This window comes from Mustela nivalis, assembly GCF_964662115.1.
Source record: "Mustela nivalis genome assembly, chromosome: 10".
NCBI lineage: Eukaryota > Metazoa > Chordata > Mammalia > Carnivora > Mustelidae > Mustela > Mustela nivalis.
The window spans coordinates 106557799-106584550 of record NC_139029.1 but is presented as its reverse complement, the minus strand read 5'-3'; positions in this window follow the sequence as shown (position 1 = coordinate 106584550).

Here is a 26752-nt window from a genome sequence, read left to right as displayed (position 1 = left end):
TTCATTAACGGACTCCTCCATTTCAGACACCTGCAGTCATTGGACCTGCATGAATTGACTAGTCAGTGGGATTCTCAGCATTGCCCTCTTCTCTTCTTTTACTAAATCCACAGAGAGAGGCAGAGCTGTGTCTCCCTCCTCGGTCTTACCACATTGAGGATACACTGTAGAAAAAGAATACCTAGGAAACATATCACGTCACGTCACGTCACAGTAGTTAGAGAAAGAGGCACTGAGGTCACGAGATCGCTCGAGGCTGAGGATGCATTTGAAAAGGCATCCTGGGTTCACTAGGTCCCTGAAGGTAACAGCCACAAAATTTATGCAAAAGTGTCGAAGCCACCTTTCAAACCCTCGATGCATACTCTGAGCCACGACTTCTATTCTACCATCCTTCAGTTTGTTACTCAGAAGCTTAGATCTGTAGCCTCTACCCTGAGACCCTTCTGTTGTCTGGCTATATGTACATCCCCCTAGCAGTCATACCCTGCCCCTGAAACAGGAGGGTAGTTTCTGCGGGGAGGCGTTCCTTTCTCACGACTCTACTACTCGGCCTCCCATTAACAGCGGTAGGATACTGGGGTGTCTCCTTTCCTTGATTTCACGGTCAGATCTTCCAACCCTCCCAGGCCCAGCAGAAAGCTTCCAGAGGTGGAAGAGCAGGACGCCCAAGGAGACTCACTGGATGGAGGCTATCTGACTTACTCGGCCCTTCCTGACCTGGCTGACCTGCAAGGGACCTCTACGAGGGCTGGCATAAACTCATTTGATGACATTGACAACTCTTCTGCTCTGGCAGTAGCTAGTGAGTCCACCATGGTGCAGCTGACAAAGCCCCAAATCGACCACCAGGCCGACCCACTAGGTTTGCTATCCCAGCCTCCGCTTATGCTGACAGGTGTCACCGCTGTGTAGGAGCCCGGTAGACATGGGGATCAGAGTCAGGCTCTGGGATACCCTTTTCAGCAAAGACCTCAGCTGAGAAATGCACCTGCCCTTTGATCCTCATCCCAGGCCCTGCTTAGGGCTTCTGACAGAAGTTAGGACATTGCAATCAAGGCAGATGTGACAACTCACACTCCCTTCGGCTGCGTAAGCTGAGGTGTCTGTCTTCGTTCCTCATTTCCATTAAATGTCTCTCCTCATCTGCCATGCTCTCCTTTTCATTCCCATACAATGTCCCTTGAATTGTCGTGCCCGTCCAGAGATGCCATCAGCCTTTCCTAGGTCTGGGGATTTGTCCTTTCCCTGGTTTGACTGCTCTCATCCCCACTGTCTGTGTGCTCTGTGTTGGCTGTCTTCACGGAGTCAACGTTGCTGTATGAGGCCATCAACACCTCTGCCATCAGCTGGCTTAGATGCTTCCCGCGAGTAAAGCGGAGCCTGGGCTTTGCCTCTCCCCGTGCACGGCTCCTATGTCTGTGGAGCGCAAAGGATTGTACACAAAAGATTCCGTTCGGCTTGTGGGTTTGCAGATTTGATCCGTCAGTCTGGTCTCTGTCTAAATGTCCTTAAACCATCACACCTAGAGTATCTCATGGGGTGAGGTAATGAGAGAAGTTTGCAATAAGGTTTTAGAATCGAGGGAGGCTGTTCCCCAGTACCTGTAGGAAAACACATGTGTCACTCTGTACAGAGACCCTTTGTCTGTGGCCTGACCACTACGGGGAGCTCGGGCCCGAAGGCTGCGGAACGCACGCTGTGGCAAATTCCCAAGACACTCCCTGAGGCCTCCTGGAGGACTTCTTCCATGCCTTCCTCTGCCCCGCTAAGGATTATTCTCCCCATATGGTAGTTGTAGTCGATGCTTGGTTTTAATGTACAAGTGGTGATCTGTGCAAAGTGACTGGCCCTGTCTGTCTGCATTTCTAGGAAGTCCTAATGATCTTTTTGAGGAAGAGGACCAAGACCCCCTAGGCCCCAGGTAATTCTGAAGAACCTTGCCTTCCTTCAGTGGTGAATTGAAGGACTATTTTAAGGAACAAATAGAAACTGACAAACCTATCACTTTCATCCCTTCTCCAAACACAAACCCTCTCCTTGAACCATGATGTGTGTCTTCCCTGTGTTACACGTCTCCTTTCCTTTTGGACTCCTCCATTTCGGTCACCTGCAGTCACTTGACCTGCATGAATTGACTAGTCGGTGGGATTCTCAGCATTGCCCTCTTCTCTTCTTTCACTAAATCCACAGAGAGAGGCAGAGCTGTGTCTCCCTCCGCGGTCTTACCGCATTAAGGATACACTGTAGAAAAAGAATACCTAGGAAACATGTCACGTCACGTCATATCACGTCACCGTACTTAGAGAAAGAGGCACTGAGGACACGAGATCGCTCCAGGCTGAGGATGCCTTTGAAAAGGCATCCTGTGTTCACTAGGTCCCTAAACGTAACAGCCACAGAATTTATGCAAAAGTGTCGAAGCCACCTTTAAAATGGTCGATGTATACTCTGAGCCTCGACTTCTATTCCACCATGGTTCAGAGTTTGATGCTCAGAAGCTTAGATCTGTCGCCTCTACCCTGAGATCCTTCTGTTCTCTGGCTATCTGTACTTCCCCCTAGCAGCCATACTCTGTCCCTGAAACAGCAGGGTAGTTTCTGCGGTGAGTAGTGGCTGTGCTCCTTTCTTATGACTCTACTTCTCGGCCTCCCATCTGAAAGCGTAGTTTTATGGGGTGTCTCCTTTTCTTGTTTTCATGTTCTGATCTCCCCACCCTCCCAGGCCCAGTCTGTGTCTGCCAGAGGTGGAAGAGCAGGATCCCCCATGGGACTCCCTGGATCAATGCTATTTGACTCACTCAGCCTTTCGTGACCTGGCTGACCTGCATGGGACCTCTACGAGGGCTGACAGAAACTCCTTCGATGATATGGACAGTTCTTCTGCTCTGGAAGTAGCTAGTGAGTCCTCCGTTGTCAAGCTGAGAAAGCTCCAAATCGACTCCCTCGCTGACCCCTTATTGTTTGCTATTCCAACCTCTGCTTACGCTGAGATGTGCCATTGCTGTATGTAGGAGTTGGGTAGATATAGGGATCCCAGTCAGGCGCTAGGCCAGTCTTTACAGCACAGATATCACGTGAGGCACAGACCCGCCCTTCATTCCTCATCCCAGGCTCTGCTTATGTCTTCTGATATACGTTAGGACATTGGAGTCAAGGTAGATGTCACAACCCACACTCATTTGTGATGCAACGCCGCAGGTGTCTTTGCTCCTGATTTCCATTAACTGTCTCTCCTCATCTCCAGGGCTCTCGTTTTTATACCCATACAATGGACCTTGTTTTCTTTGTCCCTTTTCAAAGATGCTGTCAGCTTTACCTGCATCTTTGGCTTTGTCGTTTCCCTGGTTTGACTGCTCTGATTCAGTGAGTCATCACAGCTGTATCAGGACATCCACACCTCTGCCATCAGCAGAATGGTTCCCTGAGCAAGGCTGAGCCCGGCCATTCCCCCTCCCCATACATGGGCTCCCACGTCTGTGTACTCGAAGGAATTGTACACACAAGATTCCTCTTGATTTGAGGGTTTGCAGATTCAATCCATCAGTCTGGTCTCTATGTCTAAATGCCTTTCAACCATCACACCTAGAGCATCTCATGAGATAAGGTAAGGTGAGAAGGACGCAGTACGTTTTTAAAGCTCAGACAAGCTCTCCCCCAGAATCCATGGTAAAACACACGTTTCACTCTACACAGACTCTTTCCATGTGGCCCCACCACATCAGGGAGCTCGTGCCCGAGGCCTAAGGAAAGCAAACCGTGACACATTACCAAGGCACTCCCGGAGGCCTCCTGGAGGGTTTCTCTCACACTACCCTCTGCCCCATTAAGGAAAATTATGCCCGAGTGTTAGCTGCAGCGGATATTTTATTTTAACGTACCGATGCCATTCCGTTTAATGTGACTGGCCCTGTCTCTCTTTAGTTGTAGAAAATCACAATGATCTTTTGGAGGTAGAAGACCAAGACCCGATATGCCCCAGGTAACTCTGAAGATTCATGGGCTTTAATTCAATGGTGACATCTGGTGATCTAGGCAAATCTAGAAATTGCTAAATATGCCTCTCTCACCCATTCTCACATGCACAAAACGGGCCATTAGCAATGGTTTCTGCTTTTCTGGGGCACTACTATAAGCCCCTTTCTCAATCCCTCCCAAGCCTGGAGTCTGCAGTCCCCTGATGCAAGTATATTAAGCACACTGGACTTCTTGCCTTCTCACGGTCACGCTTTGATCCAAATCAGGCCAAAGATGCCATCTACCTCTGCTGCTTTTGCATTATGACGTGGGTAGGAATTCATGGCAAGACAACTGTTTAGAAAAAAAATAAAATTCGTGGGACACACAAGCATTCTAGGAATCTCCAATGCTGCCATAGCCTGGGGTGGTCTTGCTCCTTTCTGCAAATTTCAACAAGACGTAGGCCAAAGTGCTGGTGCTGCTTTTCTTGTTTTCTGAGTGTGCTGTTTGTTTTGGGACGGTGGTGCACTGGGGAGGTTCAGACTCTCTTCCTTTAAACTCCCATTTTGGCCATGCTCTGACCACCTCTTGCTCTGGTTCCCTCTCTCCTTCCCTGATCTATCCCTGCTTCATCCACACCCTTCCCCAGAGGGAGGCAGAATGGCTCCTCTCCCCTGATGGGGACTTCCCGTTTGTTCTCTGTGACCACACCGTCCTCCCCGCTGCCCTAAACCACTGGGACTCCATGTTGACTCAGCCTTCCTGTTGCATCTCCAGTCCTCCCTGTAACTCGAGGCTCTGCACGGAGCTGCCCGTGGTAGAAGAGAATGACGTCCCACAGGACTCTCTGGATGAATGTCATTTGACTTCTTCAATTGGCCATCACCTGCCAGACACCTGGAGGCCTTGTACAAGTGCCTCATCTACACGTGACAAGGAGGAAACCTTCGAGGGTCTGGATGTAGATGGTAAGTAACCCCATTGTGAGGGGCACAAACTTCCTGGGAAGGGAGGGTCCCAGGAAGCCTGTCTTCTCTGTATACAGCAACATTAATAGGCTGAGAGATGCATCCCTGCCAACAGGCCCTGTAGACCCATACTGGTTTGAATATGCTCTTGGATTTTATTTTCAAAACACTGGGACACCCGGGGGTTAAGCCTCCAGCTCTTGATCTGCGCTCAGGTCCTCCTCTCAGGGTTCTGAGATCAAGCCCCACGTTCTGATCCACACTGGATGTGGAGCCTACTTCAAAAGAAAAGGCATCATGTGGGTCAGACAAGTTTCCTTTCCTTCTGTCCCACACTATTCCTGTGTCACCTGCCCCCTCACAAGCAGCAGGCTGTTGGGACCAAGTAAGGTGAGAGAGGAGAAATGGAGAGAAAGGGACAAAACCTCAGCCACCGCTCTCTCACCTGGAGGCATCTTGGTAACAGGCCTCTTATTTCCAAGAAGAGACTTTTTAGACCCAAGAAATTCTATGGCCACTTGTACGTCCTGTGTATCTTCTTGCAAGCTCTCTGGTCTCCACATTGCTATGTGGCTGCTCCCTATGGGCAGCGTCTGTGCTGTTTCTGCTGAGCTCAAATTTCATTCTCCCCGGGTGTTGGCCTTCCTCTGGAGCATTTACATGGAAGATCCTGAGCACCCAGTCCTGTCTGTCCCCTGTCCCATGGATTCAGTGAAGCCAAAGCTCTAGTCCCGCTTTTCCTCCCCCGTGGATGGTGGGCTTTTCACCCTCTGTGCAGCATCAGTGATATTTTCCCAGCTTGGATACGGTTTCTGTCACGTGTCCACTCTTGGTGGCATAATGCCCTCTAAATGAGCAGCAGCCTGTGCACCTTACGTGGCTACGGGCATCATTCAGGGGCAAAGCAAAGAGTTGTTTCCCTCTCCAGGATCTTCAGAAACGTGGAGCCTGCTGAGTGTGACCCCCTTCCGGCCACGCTCACACAGGGGCGCAGGCCAAAATCCACTTCCCGTCTCTTCCCGCTCAGGCTATTTTCTGGACCTCCCTTCTGGGAGAAAAATTGGCCCTGTTAGGAGACTTTCTCTGCTGAACAAAACATGTGCTAGGGCCAGCAAGGAGTCCATGATGTTCCTTATTGGATCAATATGGTACAGTGAAACTGCCTAAGAAATGTTTTGTCCCTCAACCTTACGTGGACAGTAACAGCCTTTCCGCCCTAGGACTACCTTCTCCCGAGTTTCCCCGTCCTCCCCGAGGGCCAAAGAGACCAGGCATCCTCAGCATTACAGCAATTTGGGAGGCACAAATGAAACACACGGTTATTTAGCATTCTCCAAGGGGCAATAGAATCCAGATGAGTGGACGGACGGAAGGGCAGACAGAAATTGCAGATGAGAAGCTTCAAAAGGCTTCAGAGCTGGGAAAAGGCCCCATAAGTTGGCCCGTGCTACCTCTCCGCAACTCCCTCTTCTAGGGGTACCTGAAGCCTCGAGGCTGAACTTCTTCCCCCGTTCTTTGTTGCCACTACACATGGACAACTCCTTCTCCCAAGCCCTGAGAACTCTCCAGGAACTTCTCTCTAGGCTCTCACACCAAGGTTACTATGAACAGAATGATAGGCATGAGCTACTGGGCCCATCCGAAGGCCCTGCGGAGTCAGGGTGGTGATTTTCACCTCAGGGACTCTGCAGCCTGGTCACCTGCCAACACAGCATCCACAGGCTCAGAGACAATGGGGACATCTCCTTCATAGCCATGATGCCTGCCTTTGTACCTGCTCCCAGGGTGGTCTCACAGAGGGGCGGGGGCATCAGACATGGGTGTTCTGAGAGCACTCAGCTAAGGAGCCCTGGGATGGATCCCATTGAAATCTCTTCTCGCTTCAGCTCCGATGCAGTCTCCCTGTCACCAAGGGCCATCCAGTGGAAACTTGACTTTCCCAAGAGCACAGGTGCAAAGTTCCGGGGCACAGACACAGCCAAGCACCCCGGTGGCTGATTCCCTGCAACTGCAGCTGGACCAGCATTTGGACCGTGGTGACAACAGAGCCAGGCTCAGCCTCTCCTCTGCCATCGGGAGCCTGGGCACCAACATGGGTTCTGGGGACCAACCGCCACTGCTCCGAGGTGAGAGGGAAGGTGACTAGGAAGCTCTAGACCCTGTGTTGGTCATCACAGACTTGTGGCTACAGGTAGCAATGGGATGAGGTTGAGCCCCCACGATGCTGCAATACAGCAAGGTGAGCAAGAGCCTGGTGTTCAGTATCAGCTCTGAACCAGGTACTGGCCTTGCCACTTCCTGGCTGTATAACTGGCCAACTTCCGCCTCTTCTCATGCATTTTCCCTTCAGTCCGCTTACTGAAAACCACAAAAAATGGGGTCTCCGTCTCATTGTTCTTGGGAACATGAAATACAATTCATAGGGGCCCTGATGCAACAAAATTGCATGACAATATGTATGAATTTGTCACATCGAATCCTCAGATGCCTGTGGGGTTTCAACTCTTGGAAATGGTGGCAGGGCATTGTTTCATGTGGGGAAGAGCAGTTTTAGGCAGATCTACTATCGCCGGACCCCATCCTGCCTGCCTTTCTCAGAAAGGCTCATGCGCCCAGTTTTCTCTCCTTCAGCATCGTCAAGCCCATCTGCCCTGTTCGGTGCTCACAGACACTGTAGAAATACTGGCCTCGCAACACCACGTACTACTGATTTTTGTTTTTTCCTTTTCTAAGCTGAGAAGGGTCCACTTTACCCCATGAAGTATACAGGTCACTCTCTCTTCGGGTCCTCCATCTCGTCCATCTGCTCCCTTCATCTCCGGGGCCTCATGCCCAGCCTCCTACTCCTCAGGATCCACCTCTGCTCAGATGTCCTGAAGACTGAGCGTTTCCACCCTCCTCTGCATCCTGTCTTCCTTCCCCACCAGCACTCAGAGTCCCTTCCTGGAGCCTGGGGTGCCTTGGGGCTCCTCGGTCAGGAGCTGACCTCCCTGAGAATTGAGGAGATGCCGTTCCCAGGGGGAGGCCACATCAGTAGCAGCACTGTGGCACCAGGGAGGGCCCTGGAGAAAGAGCTCAGTGAGTGCTCGGGGAAGCCCAGCGCGGACCAGGGCCTTAGCACTCACCCTCCTTACTGTCTTCTCCCTGCGGCCTGTCACTTCTCCTTGGCGCCCACCGTCCTGCCCCGACCCGCTGGCCCCCTCCCTCTCTCTGTGACTCACGTCCCATGGAGGCCTGAGCAAGAAAAAAAGCTCCATGCCAGCTCCTTGGTCCGCTCTGCTTATAATAACAAAAATGCCTCAGACAGGCTGACTTCTTAACAACAGAAATCGGTATCTCACCGTTCCGGAGGCGCGCCAGAACCACCATCAAACAGGGACACATTCGGGGCCTGGTGACACTGCCTTCCTGGCTCAGAGGTGGCTGCCTTCTGGCTCTGTCCTCACAGTGCAGAGAGGCGACGGAACCCTGTGAGGTCTCTTTTATAGGGCGCGAATCCCTTCTACGGGAGGAGCTGCCTCCCAAAGGCTCACCCCATCATACCATCACACTGGGGGATTAGGTTTCATCCTATCAGCTGGGGGTGAATACACAATTACACGCTGGGGCAGATGCTTTTACTCTGACTTGTTCCCACCGACTCCCCCATGGAACATGTCCATGGTCACCTGTTTCTCACCACTGCTTTTCTCGTTCTTTTGGATTCCGTGTCTTTTCTTTTACTCGATGCAGCTGAGCAGAGCGGGGGTAGAATGCTCTGGGCCTGTCCGCAAATCCCTCATTAATCACTGACTCCCTTATACATACATATATACATACAGACACAGACATTTCTATCTTAGGTCACACACATGTTGTCTATTCGGTGTGTATATTATACGTAGTGCACAGGTATGAAACGCTGGCCATGTTGATGCATGTTGTATGCATTCCCCAGTGTGCTCTTCCCTGGTTGACCCCGAAAGGCTTCCCTGCAACCTAGACTTTGCTGCGCTCTACAGTCTCTTCTCGACAAGAGTACAGCCTCTTTCCAGCACAATTTCCTTGTGTGTGGAAACTTCTCTTTCCCAGAACTGTTTCTTTTTACCGATCGTTTCTCGTGCTTTCACTTTTGTCCATTGGGAACCTGTTGGCCTCCTGGCCCAGTGAGCCTTACTTGAGTATGAGAGAGAGAGCCAAAACCGGAAGTAATCAAACTGTGTCCACGGGCCTGTGATCTGTCAGACGGCCTTTCTCATTCTGGCCACTGTCCTTCTTTGACATCAATGGAGGTGGAGGTCCAGAAAGATCATGAATCACAGCGGATCCTGTCGATGTGCTTTTCCTTGCAGAACTGGCTTTGGATGCTTCCATGTGCATGAAGAACCCTCCCAAGCTGGAGCGTGATGCTGGTGAGGACTCGAGGGACAGACAGCATGGCTGTCAAATCCATGGCCACATGAAAGCCCTCCGTGTCATGAAACAGAAGATTCCCAAGAGAATACTGCAGTTTGGCCAGTGGAGACTGGCATGCAGATTCCCTGGTCTTCAAGCTTAGGGCCCAGAGGTAATCATGCCTTTGGCGCTTGGGGCATGGACTCCTACTGTTCTCCTGCTGATTAGAGCTCCACCCCCCCAACACCCCCGACCAAACACACACTGTCTCTTCACTTGCTCTCCCTCCTTCGGCCATTCCCACAGCTGGTGCTTCCCCGGTTTCGCATGGGGGCTGCCACCCTGCCGGCCCTTGGTCTCCATCACCGGGATGCAGCTCAACTCTGCTGTGTTCCTGCCGGGGCTGTCCTGGGATTCCTTCTCCCCTCTCTCCACGCCCATGGCGAAGCAGGCCCCACGGCCCTCCTCAGCAGAGCAGCATTATTACACCCATCAAACACTTAGAGCTCTGCCAGAAACCACACGCTTTCTTGGCTTCCTTGCCCTCCTTCCCTGCTTCTCCAATTCCAAGCCTCCTCCTCCCAGGTCCGAGGTCTCCATGAGTCACTGCCACATGCACTCTCCTCTTGGGACGTTCAGGAAATCTGAGCTAGGTGGACACAGAACCCTCACCTGGGACCCAGCTGGTGGGTCAAGCTTCTCCTCAGCCCCTATCATACACGATACAATGAGGAAGGAATATTGCCTGGAAACCCAGTGTCTAAAACATGATCCCTTCCCTGATCGAGGTTGAGGAATTTCAGGTTTCTTGCTTCCTGTGGCAATCAAAACCATGGTTCACAAAGTCACTACGAGGACTTGCCAGCTCCCCGACAGGTCCACGACAGATTGAAAGAAAATAATCCTATGGTGTCACTATACAACATCTCAGGAAACAATCTCAGGACTCCTTCTCCTATCTATCCATTTGCAGGCCCATCAGAACACCCCTGGAATCCATGAGAGGCTCTACGCTTATGGAAAGTTGGGGAAAGAAGGGATGAGAATCTAGAAAGCAAACATGAATCCTTCTCCATGTGCCCTTTACACTTTGCTGAAGCTTATACCTACTCAGACTATTCCTACAAATGCCCCAAGGTCTATCCTGTGTGAGATAACATTCAGAGACCCTTGTTGTCCCTGAGGGAAAATGAAGTGTCCTTGATAACACCCAGGCTGTCCTTTGTGAATTCCCCTTGGGGTTTCTCCTCCCCGGGCTCTTCCCTCAGCACCTCTGGGCTTGTTCCAGGGAGGCCAAAAGTGACCATCAGTATCTACTGCCTGCCCACACCTGCAGATCAGGGGCTGTCCTCTCCCTCCCCACCACAGGTTTGCACAGGGCCTGAGCCTGGCTTTCAGCCCAGGCTTTTCAGTCACAGGTCACATGGCTTTCAGGGGTCCTTAGCCCCTGGGGCCACAGCTCCTCCTCTGCACAGGGCAGAAAAGAAGTTGGAGATACTCATAGGCCCCTGTGGGCTCTCCCAATCTAGGACTCATTCCAAAGCCTGGCCTCCTTTTCAGAAGACTGGGACAAGGGTGAAAAGGGGATGTGTTTGGCTGCCACGGGTCCCCTGCTTCCTGCAGCAGCCTGTCTCAGAACGCGCGTGGTGCGTGCTAGGTGCCCACCTCCCCGGGAGGCGTCGGCAAGCCATCACTTGGCTTCTGATGGAGGGGCTCAAGGGGGAAGTGGCTGCAGAGGAGGAGGTAGTTGGGATCTGGCAAAAGCTCACAGCAGCTTTGAGCTGGGACATCACTAGCCCCCTGCTGGGGGAGCCCAGGGGCCCCTGCATCCTCCAACACAGGCTGCCTATCGGTTTCGTGAAGGTATGACTTCTGACTTGGGGCTCTCAACTCCCCCTCTGCCTGGGTGCAGCTCCCCCTGCAGCTGCTCCTCTGGAGAGGCCTTCAGCTTGCTCCTGCCCTCTGTCACCTGGCCACCACCCCTCCAGGCTCAGCCACCAGTAGCATCTGACCAAGACTCACATTTCATTTCTCTCACTCTTCCTCTCTCAGATGCCAAAGACTGCAGAAACTAAGAAAAGAGAGGCCTCTGTGAATGAAAACCCCATCCTGAAACTTCATCCTAAAACCCCTTCTTTTTCCACTGGATGAAAGGAAATCTAAAGCAGCACATCAAGTTAAAGCCCAAAGAGAGCACGGGAGAGACACTTTGCTGAGAATCCACATCACAATCCCAAGCCATTCTCGATGATTTTTACTGCAAGAGACCCATTGGAGGAGAGAGTTTCTTGCCCTTCAGCTCCAGTTGTGATAAACCCCTCAGGAGACCAATGCCTGCCTAGATCACACCCCCGTTTCCAGAGACCTTCAGTCTTGCTGCTCTCAATTCCATCCTGCAGAGAACCAGAGTCAGCAGCACCACGGGAAGAGGCCACATGTCACACTGGACATTCTGGGCCACCAACTGGGCTATGCCAGAAGCACACAGCATTGACTACATCGTGTTCTTCCTGGAGACGTTCAGCCTGAATTTGAGCACGAGGGAGTTATCAGACACCTTCAGGATGTGGACCATTGAACCAGATGACCGGTCTGTCTGTCTTCACAAATCCCTGTCACCACAAATAAGAGACAGCAACATGGAGGAGAGATAGGTTGGGTTCCAAAGGACAACAAGAATGTGTTGCTGTATTTTCTTACTCCTTCAGAACCCAAAATATCTCCTCACCGTTAGGTGGCTGTCTCCGGTGGTGGTGACATTTCCTTGTTTGTAGGGGACAGGCCACATGTCTAGCTTAATGGCCTACATTCTGAAGTTGTCTGATCAGTTCCTCCTGATTAAATTCAGCCTGTGCCTTGGGCCAGGACACTCCATGGTTAATGCTGCATGTGTCCCGGCTAGCCTACCCGGAGACCAAGAAGGTCCAGTGTGCCCATCACCACTCCTGTGAGAGCAGCTTTGGTTGCATTGCTATAGAGTACCTATCACATTGATCTGTTCACAGCAAGACACATGCTTTGCTTTCTGAAATTGGGAATCTGGTACGTGGTGGACCCTGAGGATGGGTGACGAGCCTCTCCTCTTAACCACTTTCTCTAACATGTTGCCATCTTTTACTGCTCCCTGTGGTATCTCCTAACCCTATCTCTGTTTGTACATTGGAAGAATTCTGATGTTTGGATATCTATACAATGTGTATTGGACGGCACTGCACTGTGGAAAAGAACATTCTGTCCCCCTTCTATGTCATTAAAGTTTTTGGTTCGGACAACCACTATGAACTTGTGGGTTATTGACATTGGATGCTCTAAGCTCTCCCTATCATGGTGATTTGGAGGATCGGGACACATGCTCATGGACATGTGCTTGGTTCTCATCGTCATAGTTATACTGAGTCTCCATCACCTTTAGGCTCTACGTACCCTACCGGGAGGACATGTTTCTGTGTTTAGCTCTCTGTGGTATTTCTTTTCTTTTCTGCATGTGCACCTGTGTGCCTATAGGACTGTCTGCCGTTTAGGAAGGTCGTATACGTAGGGCTGAGCATTACACCGAAAGTCTGTGGACATGTTTGGTTCCCTATGAGCTTGCCAAACTTCTCCCCTTCAGTTTGTCAGTGTGAAGGGATCTCTCGACCTCAAACTTTTGACATTATTGTATTTTCCCTTTCCTTCTGTATCAACCTGACCTGGTATACTACTGTTCCCGCCCAGTGAAACAGATGTTATTTACATCCTATTTTTCCCACCTACTCCACTCCCAGAGTTGTGTCGTACAAATGCCAGTAAGTCTATTCAACAGTGACCAGCTGTTTGAAAGTCAAAGTCTCCTCTGTCATCTCTCATCCGGGGAAGTTCACTTCAAAGGACTCCTAGGGAGGGAATGAGGACTCCGTGAGGGTTGCATATTCAATACTCTTTCTCTACTGCCTGCATACGAGGACATCCTCACTGAATAGAAAGTACTTGCACCACCAGTTTTACGGAGTGTTGAAAGTAAGAGTGCCATACCAGGGAAATACAAACCACACCACGGTGAGATACCACCTCACATCAGTCAGAATGCCTACAGGTAACAACTCAGGAAACAACAGATTGTGGCAAGAGTACAGCAAAAGGGGAACCCTCTGACACTCTCGGTGCCCATGCAAACTGGTGCAGCCACTCTAGAAAACAGTACGGAGGTTCCTCAAGAACTTAACATCCCTGACTCCTAGATGACCCCTCTATGTGTACGTTGCTTTCCTTGCTCTTCTGATTATGTCATAGGGACCACGTTTCACTGGCATCGAGTCCCACATCAGACTCCCTGCTCAGTGGGGAGCTTGCTACCCCTTCTTCGACTCCTCCCCATTTATACTCTCTATCTCAAAGAAGCAGGTAAAATCTTAAACAAACAAACAAAAAACAAGCAACAGAAAGAACCAATGAGATATGCACTCACCCCCGTCAGAATGGCTAAAACCCAAAACATAAGAAACAACAAGTGTGGGCAAGGCTGCGGAGAAAAGGGAACCCTCTTGCCCTAGTGCTGGGCACACAAACCGGGGGAGCCATTGTGGACGATGGTATGGAGGTTCCTCAAGAACGTAACAACAGAACCCCCCTACGATCCAACAGTCCTACTACGGGATATTTACTCTCAGAAATACATAAGCACTAGTAAGCACGAATACATGCATAACCAAATTCTGGAAAGGGCCCAGATGTCCGTCCATAGATGACCGGTGAAGACAATGCGGTATATTTATACCACGGAATATTACTCAGCCATAGAAAAGAATAAAATCTTGCCATTTGAAATGAGACAGGGGCATCTAGAGTATATTGTACTAAGTCAATTAAGTCTGTCCGAGATAGCTCAATACCAAAGGATTCCACTCGTATGTGGAACGTAAGAAACAAAATATATAAGCAGAGCAAAAGAAAAGGGCACCAGACAAACCAAGAAACAGACTCTTAACTAGAGAGAACAAACTGGTGGTAGCCAGAGGGGAGGGGGACCAGGGAATCGGGGAATGCAGAGGGCGTCAACAAGTGCACTTGTGCGAATGAGCACTGAGCAATGTATGGAAATGTTCAATCACCACATTCTACTCTTGAAACTTATGTTAACACTGTACGATAACTATACTGAAATTCAAGTTTCAGAAAGGTAAAAACAAGTTTCAGAAGATGGAGCACTGCTTGATAGATTCCTTTGACTTGACCTCGTGCCATTCACCTGGCGGCCTGTTTCTAATCAAACATGGAAACTGCGCGAAGACTAAATGGGGTCAGGTGGGCCAGGTCTCCTTCCATTGCAGAGTCCTCCTCCTTTACTCCTCTGGCGGAGAGACTCGACAGAAAAGATCCACGTTCTGCTATTCCCACTTTGCTGTTTTAGAGAAACGTTATACGACTCAGTGTTCCCTACTCATATACTCATCACTGTATCAGAACAGCCTCGGAGAGTTAGTACAAATGCAACCTCGTCCTTTTGGTTTCTAGCAATTCTGATTCAGTGGGCTGACGTGGGGTCTGGAATCTTCTTATTAAAGTCCGGTGTTTAGTCAGTTTGGAAACTCCCTGAGATCATGGACGTCCCTTAGAGTTCTTGAGACGCATGATTTCCTACATATTAGCACTTCTAGTCTTCACAGTCCACTTGTTCATGGGAGCTTTCCTTTTTCCTGGTTCACAAATGAAGAAACAAAGTCACACGGAGGACCCATTCCCCTGTGACTGGCCCCGGAACCCCTTGTTATGGGGGCTGGAGGCAGGTCTCAGGGAGAGTCCTCTTCTACGCCAAACCCCACGCCCCCATTTGCCAATTCGTGCCTATACCTTTCTGCAAAGGTGCTTCCTTTACCTAGACCTCATTCCTGCCCGAAACCTCCGGGAAAAATTCCATCACAACGGGCTAAGAGCATCATGTTGTCAACACTGGCTACTGACGTGAGACCCTGTGCTTGAAAATTATACTTTGGGGCACCTGGGTGGCTCAGGCAGTTGGGTATCTGACGTGGCCTCTGGTCATGAGCCCAGGGTCCTGGGATCGAGTCACATATCGGGCTCCCCGCTCAGGGGGGAAGCCTGCTTCTCCCTCTGCCTGCATCTCTCCCTGCCTGTGATTGCTTGCTCTCTCTCTTTATCTCCAACAAATAAATAATAAAATCTTTAACAAAAAAAACATTTACTTTTACTTCTTCAACTACCATCGATATATAGTGCTAAGTAGGTTTTAATGTTAACATAGTATTAAGTAGATGTTCATTCATTCCAGTTACTTTTAGTAAAAGTCTTTGGTTATCCTCGTCAAGGATAATGACTTTATTTTAAAAAAATCAAAAGCTTCTGCACAGCAAAGGAAACAGTCAAAACATCAAAGAGGCAACCCATGGAATGGGAGACGATATTTGCAAATGACAGTACAGACAAAAGGTTGATATCTAGGATCTATAATGAACTCCTCAAACTCAACACACACGAAACAGGCAAACATATCAAAAAATGGGCAGAAGATATGAACAGACACTTCTCCAATCAAGACATACAAATGGCTATCAGACTCATGAAAAAATGTTCATCATCACTAGCCCTCGGGGAGATTCAAGTTAAAACCACATTGAGATATCACCTTACACCAGTTAGAATGGCCAAAATTAACAAAACAGGAAACAACATGTGTTGGAGGGGATGTGGAGAAAGGGGAACCCTCTTCCACTGTTGGTGGGAATGCAAGTTGGTGCAGCCTCCTTGGAGAACAGTGTGGAGATTCCTCAAGAAATTAAAAATAGAACTTCCCTATGACCCTGCCATTGCACTCCTGGGTATTTACCCCAAAGATACAGATGTCGTGAAAAGAAGGGCCATCTGTACCACAATGTTTATAGCAGCAATGGCCACGGTCGCCAAACTATGGAAAGAACCAAGATGCCCTCCGGCGGACGAATGTATAAGGCAGATGGGGTCCATATAAACTATGAAGTATTATGCCGCCGTCAGAAAGGATGAATACCCAACTTTTGTAGCAACATGGACGGGACTGGAAGAGATTATGCTGAGTGAAATAAGGCAAGCAGAAAGAGTCAATTATCATATGGTTTCACTTATTTGTGGAGCATAACAAATATCATGGAGGACAAGGGGTGTTAGAGAGGAGAAGGGAGTTGGGCTAAACTGGAAGGGGAGGTGAATCATGAGAGACTATGGACTCTGAAAAACAATCTGAGGGGTTTGAAGTGGCAGGGGCGTGAGGGTACCAGGTGGTGGGTATTATAGAGGGCACGGATTGCATGGAGCACTGGGTGTGGTGAAAAAATAATGAATACTGTTTTTCTGAAAATAAATAAATAATTAAAAAAAAAATCAAACAAACACCCAGGGTTCCTGGGTGACTCAATAGGTGCAGCAAGCGACCTTTGTCTGCAGAGTTGTGGGTTTGCACCCCATGTTGGATGTAGAGATGACTTAGAAATAATCCAAAAAAAAGTTTAAACATTGTATATGTGTATGGGGAAATTTTGTACTCAATAGTCCCTCTTGTTCCTATATATATATACATTGTGATTCCTTATACCATAACGTAGTGCTTTAATGACCATAGCTTCATGATGAGCTTTGACATGGAGTGGATTTCTCCAGTTTAAGGCTTCATGGCCATCTTGCTAGTCTCAGTACCTCGATGTGCATATACATTTTTAGGATTAGCTTGCACATTTGCCCCCAATGTGTCTACTCCCATGTGAGTCCGAATGAAACTCATTTGGTATTCCAATCACCTGGAGTCTCCTAATCTATGCATGGGATAGATGTCTTTCTATTCATTTAGATTGCCTTTAATTTACCCCAGCAATCGTTTCCAGGCCTCTCTGTTGTTTTTAGTTACTTGATCTACAATATGGCCACTATGCACATTTCTGGAAGCCTTCAATTACATTATTTGTCAGAGAGAGACACAGTGACAGAGGGAACACAAGCCCGGCCAGTGGGTGAGGGGGAAGCAGGCTCCCCACTGAGGAGGGAGCCCGAGGTGGGGTTCCATCCCAGGAACCTGGGATCAAGACCTGAACTGAAGGCAGAGGCTCAACGACTGAGCCACCCGGGCGCCCCTATTTACAGGATTTTTATATGGAGAGAGAATACTGAAGTCTGGAAAGCACGGAAGTTCTCAGACACAAAGGCACAACATCACTGATCGTTAGGACAAGGACACCCCTATTAGACTTTGTGAACTTGCCTCGATTTCTCCAGCTGGCCAAGTCAGAGGCGGGAGGTACTGATACCAGCAGTTTCCTCCGGAGACCTGGGAAGTGTCGGCTGCTTTGGGCCACCTTGGAACCCAGGTGTTGGCAGGCAGTATCCCAAGGAGCGGAAATCTGGTCCCAGTCTAGGGTCCCTGGGCCAAGGTAGGTCAAAAACACCGTGAGAGACTGGAACAACCACTGACATCATGCCCCAGACAGCACTGGCCACTTCCTCCCAGGAACTCACCCCACCCCCGCTTCTCATCACTTCTGCTTACTCGACAGAAAGCCCTGTGACAGTTGCAATGATGTTGTATTGACCTCTGTATTCACGGCTCCAAGGACCAAGCCAAGCACTGCGGAAGCTCTCAGAAAGATCCCTTCCCCGATCCAACAGAAGTGGTCGAAAATCTCGAATCTCAACTGCAGTCCTAGACCGAATGTCCTGCAGGAATGCTCTCTGCTTTCTCCCAGAAGGCAACAAATCCCCTTCCTTAAAGAGGAGCCGCAACACGCTCGATGTCCCGTGACATGCCCTTGCGGTGCGCTCTGATGAAGAAGGGACTGCCCTCTTGGAGTCTTCTCAAAGGCCCACCCTGTCATTAGGATTCGAGTGCTTGGCCTACCCCTGCGCCCTTTTGCTGAGCAGGGAGCCCCCTGTCCCGCCCCCTCACCATGAGACTTGATCCCGGGGACCTGGGATTAGGACATGAGCAGAAGGCAGACTCTCAAGGAACTGAGACACCCACATGCTACAAGATCTTGTTTGCATTCTCCCACTCACTGCTTGACCTCCCCAGTGAAATCCTCTTGATGTCAGAATTCCACGCTCTTAACACTAAGGACTAAGACTAAGGAAAAATGAGACCCTGAACATATATATAGACAAAATATATAGTGCATAAAGCCCTTTACCACAATACATTCCAAAGAATATTATTGGTATCACTGTCTCAGAGGCAAGAGCCCCCTACTGTGGTCGTTTCTGACCTTACAACAATAGTCTGCAGGAAAGGTGGACCTCTGCAACTCTAATTCAAATGCCCCTGATCCCCCTAGGCCCACACTTACCTGGAAACATCCACCGTAAGGGCGGCTCCAAGGGTGAAGCTCGTGGGCACCTCCTCCTCCTCTGGGAACTGGTACAGTTCTCCAGCAGTACAAGCGAATCCCGATCCATCCTGTGGGGCCCCGCCCCAGGGGCACGGGCTCACTGTGGACTGTGTGACTCTCCGAGTCATCCCCCTCAGCTCATGCTGCCTCATGCATTCCTCGGTTTCCCTTCAGTTTTCTGGACTCCGCCTGGGCTTATTCTTCCCTCCTCGGGCAACCACCTGCACCACCATGGCCTTGTTCTTCTTTGCGATATTCTCGTCTTCCAGACTTGCTGATATCCTGTCTTCCAGCTCCTCTCTCCATTCTCTGTCTTCAGTGTGGACTCAGCCCAGGCTCCTGTGGGAGACACACAGAGAAGGGACCAAGTCAGGTCCCGGCTCCAGTCCCCAGGACTCCATAACAGGCACCTCAGTCCCTCGTGCACGTGCAGACACTGGAGCAGGAAGGGACTTGGGAGAATTTGAATATCAACTGTAATTTACACATGGGGAAACTGAGGCCCACAGAAATTAGGAGAATTTCCCCCACCAGCTGACAGCAGCAGAGCCCCCAGCCAGGCCTTGGCTGCAAACTCCCCTGTCCAGGCTCCTCACTCCCCCTCCAGAAACCCACCTCTGAATATCAGGGGACACTGGTCAATCGAGATTCCACCCTGAAAACAAAAATGGCCAGAAGGAATTTCCCCTGGAATATGCTTTTGTCACAATTCTACACCCCTACAGGTTATACTCAGTTGGCTTACAATCCGGGTGATCTACAGTAAGTACACCCTCAAGATGGGAGAGCAGGAAGGCCTCGAGATGGCAAATGCATCGGGCTGAGCAGTGTCTTTTCTTTTCCTGTCTCACAGAGTATGGGTCATAGCTAAGGTGGTCTCAGCTGACGTTGTCTCCAGTCATCTAAGGAACTCAACCTACTGGTCAGTAAGGGCAGGCCGGGCCCTAACCCAGTTCTTCCTGGACCTGTCATTGCAATCTGACCCCACTGGGGGACTGAAACCACCATGTAAATATAACGAAGCCATAGGTGATTGGAGGACCCAGGCTGGACAGGAGAGCACATGCCTGTGCCTGCCGTTCTTGACCCGATAGCCCCGGAGGGGTGGGAATCCACGAAAGCGCTGTGTACCACCATCCGGGCCTCTGGCTCTTATCAACCTTCCTCCCCTGTCGATTTCACACCTGGGACAACCCATGCAGGAACAAGTCCCTTTGAGCCATTGTGAATCGAGAAACTGAGACACAGGAATCTCAAGACACAGCCAAAGTCATACTTTCCCATCAGGTTTGCAGCTACAGCTACAACTGTTAAGATCCGAGCTCTCTCTTTTTTTCTTCTGCTTTAGGGATTTCTAGAGACAACGAACAAGGCCAGCCTCTCACCCCGCAACGGACACTCCCAGCCTGTATTTTCTGTATTTTCTCATGCTTGTAAGTAAATAATCATGCTTGCAGAATATCAACCTCCGACAAAGCTGCTTGGAGACCTTGATAAAACAAGACAAAACAAGGCCATCTGACAATATTGCTCAGGACAGACAAAAACAAGGTCACAACGCAACCCACAAACCAAACACCGTCTCTCTTCCTAGGAAAATGACTATGACGTCTTGACTACAATCATAGAATTGCCAGTGCTAATAGTGTTCAGTAGAGATCAAACCCCGCCTCTTTTCCAGGCTCCCCCCACATCACCTCCCCAAACTCCAGATCCTAGGAAACGGCCTCTGAGTGTGTACACACTGGGTGTGTCACTTTCTGTCCGCAAGGAATAAAAAAGCTAGCGAGGTCAATGAGAAATGTGTTCCTGGAAATTCAACAGAAAGGAATGAACACCCACGTCCCAGGAATGAACAGCTCTCAAAACCCAGCATCAGCAATAAAGGTGATACTGTCTATGGAATGCCCAGGCTCTGGAAACACAGAAGTTGTTTTAATCCTAAAACAGAAACAAATTAAAATTGAAATAAAATAAAAGTAATAAAATTGAGATAAAATAAAATAAATAATATAATATACATTTAAATAAAATGAAATAATAAAAAGACCCTTTCTACCCATGCCATTAGTAACGAACATGAACCTCGGTGTTCGGGCAGATTTCCCCAGCCCTGGCTGACACAGAGACTGCTCTGGATCTCAGGGTTGAGAGCTGGAGCCACACGTTGGGTACAGAGATCACTTCAACGTAAAATCTTGACAAAATGTTTAAAAATATGCAGCCCCTGCAGGCTGATCCAGTTAAGCCTCCTACTCATGGTTCTGTTCAGGTCATGATCTCGGGGTCCCCACAGGGCCCAGTGAAAGGACCTCTTCAGATTCTCTCCCTTGCCCTTGCCCTTGGCCTATGCCCGCTGTTTGCAGGCTTGCTCTGGGGCTCCGTCTCGCTCTCTGCCTCAAGTAAATGAAGAAAATCTTTTAAACATGACAGAAGAATAAAAACAAAATAGCCACTGAGGATAAGTTAGGAAAGAAGCTAGCTAAGAGAGAACGTGCAGCACAGTATAGCTTAAGAAGGCCTGGGATTAGCTCCCAGCTGGGCTGAGAGCTCCAGCCCTCCCCATAAAAGAAGAGTGAGCTCTCTGATGACCCAACCAGAGGCAGGCACTGGTGCTCTCTGCCGTCTCTAGCCCCAAGCTGCCACGCTGGACTCCTCCTCCTTGCCTAAGTGCATCAGCTCAGCAGACACTGAGCTCAAAAATCAAATCAGGCAAACGACAGCCACGTGCTATCATAGAACCGGGAGCTTGAGTGGGCGGCAAGAGGACAGGCTGCAGAAGGAAACGCTATATTTGCTTCAGGGATCAGTCAGTCTCAAGAGCTCACCACCCCGCCCTATTGAACTGTATGGGGCCCCCACTGCATTCCTCAGGAATCGGGGCCAAAGGCCGAGCTCCCAGGGTTCATGGCGCCTGGCGCCGCCAAGGCATCCAGGACTCCGCGGGCTCTTGGGGTCTCCTTTCAGGCCCTCCCTTCGCTCCCTCCCTCTTCCCACGACCCCGTGGGATGCTGGTCCCCACGCCGTCCCCCTGCTGAGCGGGACACCTGCATCCCATCTCTTGTGCCGCTGCAAACCGTCTTCCTCACACCTGGACCTACCACACACACCTTCGGGCGCTATCTGTCTTCTCCATTTGTTCTCTTACAATTTGGGCTCTGATTCCCAGCTTCTACCCTTCGCGTTATTCCACCAGGCTTTCGGTCGTTGTTCTTCTTCCTACTATTACAGCTTTCATTTTCTAGAGCTAGTTTTCCACGCCCCGCTCCCAGTGAGGCCTCAGAAGCCACAGGAGGCCCAAACCTTGGCGGCTGTCCACATCACTTCCGGCCTGGCCGCCGGCTGGCTATTGGCCAGGAGGGTGCGATGGGCGGGGCAAGCTGTGGGCCTGGAGGAGGGCTTGGAGAAGGGAAAAGGTAACAAGGGAGGGCTCCGCCTATTGCACCTGTCTGGTCGGTTGCTTGCATGCTTTACCAACTAGAAGCATTACTTTTATTAGTTATAGTGAAGGGTGGCAAAATTCTCATAACCTCGTATTTACCATTGCAAATATTTTTCCCAGATTTTTTCAGGTATAATAAGCACATAAAACTACATATATTGAAAGTGTACAATCTGATGACTTATAGTACATATTCCTTATAAAATGATTACTGCAAGCAAATTAATGAGCACATCACCTCACAATCACCTGAAAATTTTTCTTTCTTCCCTTCCTTTTTTTTTTTTTTTTTTTTTTTTTTTTTTGGTAAGCAAGCTTAAGATCTATTTCCTTAGCAGGATTCGAGAGCATAATACAGTATTATAACTACAGTCACCATGCTATACCTTAGACCCTCATAACTTATTCATCTTATAACTGAATGTTCTTCTCCTTACACCAATATCTCTCCATGTGCCCCACGTCCCAGCCACTGGTAACCATCATCCTACTATTTGTTTCTGTGAGTTGACTTCTTTATTTCTATTAAGTCCATGGATAGATGATAGCACTCAGTATTTGTCTTTCTCTTTCTGACTTTTTTCACTGAATATAATGTCCTGCAGTTACATCCATGTTGACACAAATAGCAGAATTTCCTTCTTTTCCATAACCAAATAACATTCACATTTTCTCTAACATTAAAGTATAATGCACATACAATCTTATATTAGTTTCAGGTGTACGGCACAGTTATTTGACAATTACATACACTACTCAGTATTACACAGTAAGTGTAATCATCATCTCTCACTATACCGTGGTATTACAATATCATTGACTATATTCTTTTCGCTAGACTTTTCATGTCCATGACCCACATAATCTTCACCCATGCAACACTTAGGTTGTTTCAGTGTCTTGGCAACAGTGCACAATGCTGAAGTGAACATGGGGTGCAGATGTCTCTTTGAAAATCCTGTTTCATTTCCTTTGGATATACACCCCAAACTGGGATTGCTGCATCACAGGGTAATTATAGTTTCATTCTTTTTTGAGAAAAAAAAAATGGCTGTATCAGTTTACCTTTCTACCAGTGCACAAGGGTTCCATGGTCCCCATAACCTTGCCAACACTGGTTTTCTTTTTTCTCTCCTATAGTAGCAATATTAACTGTGACATAATAATATTTCACTGTGGTTTTGACTTGCATTTCCATGATCCTGTGGAAAGATATCCATTCAGGTCCTTTATCCATTTTTAATATTTATTTTTTATTTTTTATTTTTTTTTAACATACAATGTACTATTAGTCCCAGAGATACAGGTCTCTGATCGCCAGGTTTACAGACTTCACAGCACTCACTATGGCACATGCCCTCCCCTATGTCCATCACCCAACCACCCTCTCCCTGCAACCCTCATCCCTGCAACCCTCAGTTTCTTTTGTGAGATTAAGAGTCTCTTATGGTTGGACTCCCTCCTGATCCCATCTTGTTTCATTCTTTCCTTCCCTACTCCCCAAACCCACCCACACTGCCTCTCAAGAACCTTCTATCAGGGAGATCATATAATAACTGTCGTTCTCTGACTGACTTATTTTGCTCAAAATAATACCGTCTAGTTCCATCCATGTCCTGGCAAATGGCAAGATTTCATTTCTTTTGATGGCTGCATAGTATTCCATGGTGCGGGTATGTGTATGTGTGTGTGTGTGTGTGTGTGTGTATCTGTGTGTGTGTATCTGTGTGTGTGTGTATACACAAATATACATACAAATACCAACTCTTCCTCTTCCATTCATCTGTTGATGGGCATCAAGGTTCTTTCCTAGTTTCACTATTGTGAGGACTGCTGCTATAAACATTCAGGTGCACATGCCCCTTGAGATCACGACATTTTTATCTTTAGGGTGAATACCCAGGAGTGTGATTGCTAGGTCACAGGGTAGCTCTATTTTCAACTTTTTGAAGAACCTCCATGCTGTTTTCCAGAGTGGCTGCACCAGATTGCATTCTCACCAAACCCGTGGGAGGGTGCCCCGTTCTCCACATCCTGGCCAGCATCCATCATTTCCTGACTTGTTTCTTTTTTTACCCATTCTGACTGGTGTGAGGTGGATCACATTCTGGCTTGGATTTGAGTTTCCCTGATGCTGAGTGACGTGGAGCCCTTAAGCATGTGCCTGATGGCCATCTGGATGTCCACTTTGAGAAAAGTCTGTTCACATCCTCTGCCCATTCCTTGATGGGATTATTTGTCCTTTGGCTGTTGAGTTTGATAAGTTCTTTCTAGATTATGGATACTAGCCCTTCATCGGATATATCGTTTGAAAGTATCTTCTCCCAGATTCTCACCCTGAATAGATTTCTTTCCCTGGCCAACCCCGCTGAAGGGAAATCATAACACCTAAAAGGAACACAGTTTCTCCTCTCTTCCCCAAGTTGTCTAGGGGGAGTTTTTAGGCACAGCGGATAGATCAGCAGGAATTCAAGTATTTCCTGACAAAGGGTACACCGGTTTCTCCCAGCATTGCTCTTTCATCAGGGCCAGATTTCTGACAGAGAGCTATGCATATTGTTAGAGGAAATAGCATGCTCCTTTCTTTCTACAACCCACCCACTTATGAGCATGCTTTCTTGTTGCTGGATCCCCATCCCCCCATTTCCCCTTCTTACCTACTGGAACAACATGCTTCCCCCAGAGACACACCCAGCTCAGAGGGACCGCTTAACCTGTGGGCTGGGGCGGGGGAGAGCCTACACCAAGAACACACATACCCAGAAAGGGACTGCATTCACAGTCAGCCATGATGTGGCTACGTACAGTCTGAAGACCGCCTAGAGCACCATGAGGATATAGTACCGCCCAATTAAGGCTTGTGGGCTTTGTACACCTTTTCTGATATGAACTTCTTACACATATGTTTAGATTCATGCCTGGCCTCAGACAAAATGGAAGAAAAACCATGTGAAGAGGAAAAGATATTACGGTGCTCAATTACACTGAGTTGTGTAATCGCAGTCTCCATTAACCCCTCCTACCCTTGGGCATAGCCCACGAAACTGTTCAGTAGCGTTTCCACATGGCCTCACATAGAGTCTAAGGATACAGTAACTTGAACTGTTACCCCAACGATACACTTTTTTCTCCCCATCCTCTACTGAATGCAAGGTCTTTTGAGTGCCCCTTCCCATTTTCAGAGAGAGACTGCCGTAAGGGAGGAGAGTAATGTGGACTTCCAGGGAATATTCTCCTTCTTGGTCTACTTCTGTACTTAGTGTGCCACCTTTTGTTGGCCAGGGGACTTCTGACCACACACAGGAACCCCAAAAAATGCCCAAAGTATAGGCCGTCTGGGTTGATCTTGGGAAGTGTCAGCCAACATTTAGAATTCTCTCAGGGCTCAGAATGGCTCTTGATCTGCAAGGACCAAGATCATTCCCCTATCCATTCCTGAGGGAGGAACTCCAGATTCCTGATCCAGCACCTTATGATTCCCAAGGCAACACGCAGACACACGCACAAGCACACACACAACCTCCACTATTTTCTTTTTACTCTTCTTTTTTTAAAAGATTTTATTTGTTTATTTGAGAGACAGAGATCACAAGTAGGCAGAGAGGCAGGCAGAGAGAGAGAGAGAGAGAGAGAGAGAGAGAGGAGGAAGTAGGCTCCCTGCTGAGCACAGAGCCTGATGTGGTACTCGATCCCAGGACCCGGACATCATGACCTGAGCCGAAGGCAGAGGCTTAACCCACTGAGCCACCCAGATGCCCATCCACTATTTTCTTGTTGGCAAAAACGTTTAGAAGTCTGGGACAGGCAGCTGATTTAGATTCAAGCAAGCATGGGAGAAACAGCGAGAGGGCAAGTCTTGGAACAGCACTGAGCTCCCCACCCAGAAGAGCTCCACAGCCTCAGCCTGGGATGCTGGTGGCAGGGAGAGGCATGTCCTTGGAATGCTGACAAGGAGCAGGAGGATGGGGGGGATGAGTTGGCAACATGGAGTGTGGAAGGCAAGAGAGAAGAGAAGTTGGGAAAGTGAGAGGGAGAGATGGCCTCTGGCCTCTTGCTTGGGGCAGCTCCAAAGCCCTGAGCATTCTGTACAGGGGCCTCTGGGGACACTGCGTTCCTTCCAGTAGGAGTCGGTGTGCAAAGAGCAAGGGCTCCCGCTACTCTTTCTATCCCTATGAGTGCTGATCCAAGACTCCAGGCCTGAGGGGACCTCGCATCTGTCGCTGCTCTTCCCTGCGGGCAAAATGCAGGCGTGTCCCCAGGCAGAGGGACAGAATTCTAGACTCGGCCAGAAAATCTTTCAAAATGGAAAGTGAGAAAAAAGACTTGTGGGAAGGAAGGAACAAAACCACAGTTGACCTTTTACACCGCAGGCTGGAACCGCAAGTACAGGTGCACGTACAGGTGCATTTTTTTTCAACTAAGCATACTACTCTAAAAATGTGTTCTCTTCCTTATGATTGTCCTTATAACATTTCTTTCCTCTTGCTTACTTTGTTTGATGGATACAGTCTAGAGTCCACAGACTTGCACAAGAGCACGTAATCATCTCCTTACGTCTTCAGTAAGGTAGTAAGAGGTGACTCTTACTACCTCAGTCATGGCATGTCAAAACTTAAACACAGAGCTTTTCTCTTTGAGGGTCAGCACCCTTAACCCTGCAATTCTTCA